Raw genomic sequence first — 7,145 nt, forward strand, 5'->3', positions numbered from 1 at the left:
ATGGTTCCACCCGCGAAGGCGGGAAGTATGGCTTTTACTGCCATCCATGCCGTGAACACCAAATCCATCCTGGCTGTGAATCTGAGCAAAAGAACGAGCTAGCGTTCCAAGACGTCGTCCAGCATTGCCTGCAGCAGCATGACAGAACCCTTCCAGTTCCTGTCATTGCAGTTGATTCATATTACATCTACAAGATCGCCACAGGAACAGCCTCTCCAAGCGAACATCGGGAACTCTGGAAGGAAGTCTACACTCTTCTGTCCGAATTTTCCATACTACCTCTGATCAGGCATACAAGATCACACAGGGTTGACACTGATCCGGTACACGGCACCATTGATAAATTATTACAAGATCCAGACCACAGTGACGGCGTACTAGTTGCCCAGCATATCAACGACGACGTGTGTGTGGACCCATATCTAACCTGGCTGCATGAGAACTGGGGCCACCCCGGCCCTCGAGTTTGCAAATGTAAATGGATGCAAGAATCAAAAGGCAACCCAGAATAAGGATCTCAGAAAGATTGGACAAGAGTGGCACAAGCTTGTGAAGCATGTGCAAAAGAAAAATGCCACCCAATGGGTAACTCTAAGGGTGCTCTCGATCACAAATCCTTCAAGCCGGGTAAAGCATGGCAAGTAGACTTACTAGATCCATTACCTGGGGCCGCTATCCCCAACAAGGGATTGATCATCATAGACCTCTGAACCCGACAAGTAAATGTCGTGCCCCTAAGAAAGACGCACGCGACCGCAGTAATAATGGCCCTGATGAGCGTGTTCGCAGTTTGGCAAATTCCTAAGACCATTCAATCAAATACCTGGCCACCCTTTACCTCAGTGGCTATAGACCGATTCGCAAAACTGCACAATATCGAATGGCACCATCATCTGCTGTACCACCCCCAATCGAATGGGGTGGTGGAGAGAGCAGTGGGCCTATATAAAGAAGCCCTATGGTTAAAGGGACAAGGCAGCTACAAGAATTGGACTAAAATCAATCACGAAATATTGGCTACTCAAATTCAGGAAAAGAATTATGGAATCGACGAGACATCGAACCCACCGACTCATGGAAACCCAGATTTCAAAAAACCGAACTTGTTTGGATTACGCTGCCCGACCCCAAAAATCGCCATCCTAAAGTGCTGAAAGGTTCCATCAACTCGGCTGGGCGCTATCCAAACATATCTGGCCGAGCTCGAAGATAGTAACCGCATCATCTTGGCTAGCACGACGAGCCGTCACAGACTCTATTCAACTGTAACTAAGTTGTTTATCTTTTGTTCCAGATTCAATCTGTATTGATAGCATGCCATGAGACCTTAATGAGTTACGACAGTTGATCGCTCCAATTCGGAAAGCTCATGTGATACTACTGATTTTGATGATCGTCTGTCTCTTAACTTCTACAATGTGTTTATATTTTGGTCTAAAATCCTTAAAATGACAACTGACCATGTTATCTACCTACATCTACAAAAAACTGCCTCCTCATCTGGATGTTAAATTCGAACGCGACACCGACGTAGTTTAACGTATAGGTTACACTTCCTGTGCTAAACCGCAAAGGGGCAAGTGACTGTTCCTTCCGACTGGATGGTGAAAGGCACAGAAAGAGTAGGCCTGTAAATAAGCAATGTATATAGTTTGTTGCGGAACACATTCTGTCCTGTTTTATTATTTCAGATTTGTTAGCTGATTCCCACTGGACCTAAGTACCGGAAAAGTATTATTTTGTCGCTTAACTTGTAGAATTTGGCTTCCAGACTGCCCAGATCAGCGGACACATATGAAGAATGGCGATGAAACCAAAAGACTGTACAGTGACTTTTATGGTCTTATGTATATATTGTACATATCTGGTGAGAATGGCCGAGCTGGATCACGTACAAAACACAGTACTCCAGCTGCTCTCATTATGGGCCAATGCTACAGGGGATGGGGAAACAGGGGACAGACTAACAGCATGCCTTCGCATGCCGCTCTCAGTCGAGGACCCGATCCTCACCCCATACCTTGTACCTTTCAATGTTTCTGAGTGGTTTTCCAAAGTCTCACAGAGTCCGGAGACCTCCACTTATGTTTCAATGGGAAAAGGTTCTGCCTCCCTTAAATTTTCGTGACCCCATAACTTCACCCTTGCGGATCTCTCTGACACCACTTACTCACTTTGTGAGGGTTGTTTCGCGGGAGCAATCTCTTATGTTTGTTTGGCCATCCCCTGGGGAATACACCCTCAAGGCAACACCTGGTCCCAACCTGATGTGTCGCTTAAATGGGACCCTCGATCAATTGTGCCGCCCTGGCATCTCAACCTCAACCCCCACAGTAAAGTCATCATACCCGTAGTTACTTTATCCCCTCTTGTTAAACCAACACCCTTAGTTAAATGGAACAACTCTAGGGCCGTCAATTTAACCCAACCGGGCCCAGTGGGAAATAACTCATGGTTTGGGTTTTATTATCCCATCTTAAGAGCGGTATTGTTAAATGCCGCCTGCCACGGCGTAGCACCACCCATCACGCAGCCCGGCCCCCCAGAGAGAGCAAGGCACGCTTTCCCGTTCCCAGGCCTATGCTCTGAGGTAAGCACACCAGCACCGTTTGGCCTGGCCTGGGCGTGTTCAGATGGGAGATTGTACACCTCCCTACCAGCCACCCTTTCAGGTGTGCAATGTTTTCTCAGCTCTGTTGTATTTTGTCCACCCTTGAAAGCCTCTACAGCACACCCACCAAGTCCCAGCCTTCTACACCGCCACGTCTGGTCAACAGCCCCCGTGTGGAGTTCTCTCACACGAGGGGAGAAGATAGCTCAAGGGCTCGCTTGGAGCTTCGAGGGCCTCTTCTTGTGGGGCCTCGCTCTTGGCAAAACTCGAATAGCCTTAGCAAAATTATCGGAGCAGGTTGAACTGTTGGCGAACCATACCACCACAGGGTTTGAATTAATAGATCAACAGCTCCAAGAAACATCTAAAATGTCCATACAGAATCGCTTGGCACTGGACGCCCTCCTGATTCAACAGGGAGGATTATGTCAATTTCTAAATTTGTCCCACGACATGTGCTGTATTGGCAACCTGAATGTGTCAATCCCCTTACAAAATCAAGTTACCGAAATTTGGAAAATAGTGGAGGAAGTGAACGCAGTTGCGGGTATTGGACAGGGCTGGCTGTCTAGGATTTTTCAAGTCCTCGGCTGGAATGTCTCCTCGTGGTTAACGAACCTGGTAACACCTTTAGTTTTAATTGTGCTAGTGTTGATTGTAATTACTTCTGTTGCTAGCTGTATTTCTCGTATTTTGACACGAAAAGTATCAGCACTATCTGTTATGTTGTACACAAAGCTACCCACATATGAAACAGTTGATGAAAAATTTGAGATTGAGGATGATTGTTAAAATTCTAGTTCTTCTGCATTGACAGCAAGGGGGCACGTCAAGGAAAATTTTGATTGAATGCTGCCAATGCAGAGAGAATTAAAGCTGACATGCGCAAGACAGGCTCATGGAATTTTCCATAGGGCTCACCCAGCATGTGTCACCTGGGCGACCCCAAGAGCTGTCAGTCAGGCTGACCTACTTTTCAGCCCTGCGCATGCTTGGTAACAGCGGAGAGCTCAGACTCACACATGCTCAGCCAGCTAAGAGCATGATGTCATTCGGCTAGAAAGTTCTTTGAGGGACGCATTCTAATTGGCCACCAAATTGGTATAAAAGGTTAAGGAGCCCCTCCCTTGGGGGGAGATCCGTTCAACTGAGGACAGAGGCTAGTTCTTAGGGACTGTCCCTCTGGTAGGCCTCCTCCAGCGTGGGCTCTCGCTGCGTTTCGTACCTCGTTTATACTGTATTGATTCTCCGGTTACTGGACTGTTTTTGGCTCTGATTTTGACTTCGCTCTCAGATCACCCTCGATACTTCACTACGACTTACCTGGTTTTTGACTTCAGCTATCACCTCGACCATCCGATCGTCCTTCAGGACTGGCATCACGACTCTAATCAGTTCACTGAGTTACAGTTCATCTTATCGTGTGTTTACCCTTTCATAAGCTGTCGACCAGCTCTGGGACGAGCCAGCAGGCAGCCACCCCTAGCTCCGGCTAGATAGCAAGGGCTTGCTGGTGAATCCCGTGAGCCGACAGACCCCTCTGTTTGTTCATTGTTACCATCCTCTGTAACTGAAGATTGTTGCCTACGCCTCAAAAGCGTAAGTCAAATAAATCCCACTTGTTTAAGAAACCACACGCTTCCGTGCCTCTCAGTACTCCATTGCCAAAAACTCCCGCCTGTCCACTCCAATTGCCACCACCCGGCCGCCCCACTGTGACCACGACCATGAGCTTGGCTCACCATCTCCGGGGCTGTGACACTGCTCAGCCTCCATAAGAGAAGGCTGAGGGGGATCTAGTGGCCTGTTACAAACTAGTCAGAGGGGACCAGTAGGCATTGGGGGAGTCCCTGTTTCCCCGAGCACTACCAGGAGTGACTAGAAATAACGGTCACAAGCTGGCAGAGGGTAAATTCAGATTAGACATCAGGAGGTGCTACTTCACTGTCAGGGCAGCTAGGATCTGGAACCAACTTCCAAGCGAAGTGGTGCTGGCTCCTACCCTGGGGGTCTTTAAGGCAAGGCTAGACAATCACCTTGCTGGCGTCATTTGACCTCAGTACTCTGTCCTGCCATGGCAGGGGGTTGGACTTGATGATCTGCTCAGGTCCCTTCCAACCCTACTAACTATGAAACCTATTCTATATGCTTTACCCCAGCAGTTTTTCTCTCTGTGGAAAAAGTATCATTACTAAGCTTCCCAAAAAGGTATCATTATTGAGCTTCCTAAGAACGAGTAACTTATCACGGTGCTGAAAGTAGAAAGCTATAGCTTTATTATCAATTCCTGGAAATATATTATGCATGATTCTAATTTACCAGGTAAGATGGGCATTTGATAATATGACACTGGTAAGATGGACTAAAAGAGTGTCAGTCTGAATTCTGTTCAGGAAGATTATACTGCATGCGAGTATTTACTTTAAGAGCTATTTACTGAGAATGCATTCAAATTACATATATTCTTACTACTTAATAACCATCAAGGCTATAGTCTTCGTGAACAGGGTCTAAGTACCGTAAAAATGCTAGTATATGTGATATACCAGAGATGATTGTTAACATCAGAAAAAATAGGTTAAAATAGTTTCCAGTCCTCATCCATAAAATGGTTTATGGATAAGGACTGAGAGTGGTTTGACAAACTTCTTTGATATTAAAATTCGGGTTTGTCGGGGATCAGTTCTATTGATACTCTTTTTTCTTCTGACTATACATTAAAATATGAAGTAATGTATATATTACCAGTCATTGTGTAAATGAAGCAGTAGAGAGAAGCTCATGGATGTAAAGCTTGCTTCTGACATCACTTTGATAAACAAAGCAACAGAGAGCAGTCAAAAAGTTTCAGAGAAAATGATTAAAGTAGTTACACATTTGGCCTGAGCATAAACCCAAAAATGCATGTGATAATGGTGACTGGTTCATAACGTATTGACATGAACATGGCAATTGGGAAAACGCAGCTGGAATCAGTTAATCCATTCTTGATAAAAAGGGCTTTAGATAAACTTTCTAAAGTCATAGTGTGAGAATCAATAACTTAACAGATCTCTTTAACTTGCAAGTGGAACAAGTGGGCCTTCTATTCTTGTTGCAGGTCCATGTGGTTCAACTGCAGGAAAGATCTTATTTGAGCATTGTTGAAAGGTATGGCTCTAGATGTGGCCATGTGGATGGAGAAGCTACTCTCAAACAAGAGCTTCATCATGTGAGCTAGTGATGATGTGAGTGCTTACGATAGTTCAAGTGCCACAAGAGTAGGTACAGGCTTAAGATATTGTGAAAAGGCATTGTGTTGGTGTTGGTGTTTGGAGCCCTCTTTTTCCATTCTGAGGTATGCTTCTGACATAGGGGTCTATCTTAGTAATTACATTTGATAGAACAGCTAGTCTTAAATCACTGCCTTTGCAGGGTGGGCTGAAGGAAGCATAATGCTATTAGTTTGTTCCCACTTTAAGGACTTCCTTTAAGGGTTGTACAGCTCATCAGAGGCTTCCTTGTTTGTTAGAATGGAGAGTACAAAGGCGTATTAGGTTCAGCTCAGGATGAGTGAAATAAATACATATCTTTTTTTTTTTCAGTGTGGTTGTGCTGATACTGAACCATTATATGTACGTATTTCATAACCTGTGATTCCCCCTAACCATGACACAATATCACACAGACAGCAATAGCCAATCTCAAACTGTTCCCCTCTGACAGGAAAAATGTTGGTAAGTTATATAAGCTTGAGGCTGGGTATGCTTGTGAGGTTGTGCAAAAAGGGGGGTCTAGATCTATGCATCCTGGTACTTTAACAAGTAATGTGATAAATTTACTATTTAGTTGGTAAACTTACACTTGGGAGAGATAAATCGTCATCTAACTTAGGGATGATCCTGCCTTGAGCAGAGGGCTGGACTAGATGACCTTGTGAGGTCTCTCCCAGCCTTACTTTCCTATGATCCTATGTTTCCTGCACCCATGATAACTGTTACTGGTTTGTGACTTGCTGCGGGAGATAGCATCCAGGCTGCACTTTTTCTGCAGCAACATTTTCATACAGAGCCCCCTTTTCCTATTCTTCAGCAGCTGCCATTTCTTTTTAGTGTCCTTGGGTCCCCTTCCACTGCATACCACAATATTCACTGCACCCCCTAACTTTTCCCTAGTCTCACTGAGCTAGACTCAGACATTCATAGTTTCATAGTTTCATAGTTTCTAGGGTTGGAAGGGACCTGAGATCATCTAGTCCGACCCCCTGCCATGGCAGGAAAGAGTACTGGGGTCAAACGACCCCAGCAAGATGTTCATCTAACCTCCTCTTAAAACCCCCCAGGGTAGGAGCCTGCACCACTTCTCTTGGAAGTTTGTTCCTGACCCTAGCCGCCCTGACCATGAAGTAGCGCCTCCTGATATCTAACCTAAACCTACCCTCTGCCAGCTTGTGACCGTTATTCCTGTTCACTCCTGGCGATGCTCGGGGGAACAGTGACTCCCCCAATGCCTGCTGATCCCCCCTGACTAGTTTATAACAGGCCACAAGATCCCC

The sequence above is a fragment of the Gavialis gangeticus genome, unplaced genomic scaffold (assembly GCF_001723915.1).
Source record: "Gavialis gangeticus isolate Ggan-Ray unplaced genomic scaffold, GavGan_comp1, whole genome shotgun sequence".
NCBI lineage: Eukaryota > Metazoa > Chordata > Crocodylia > Gavialidae > Gavialis > Gavialis gangeticus.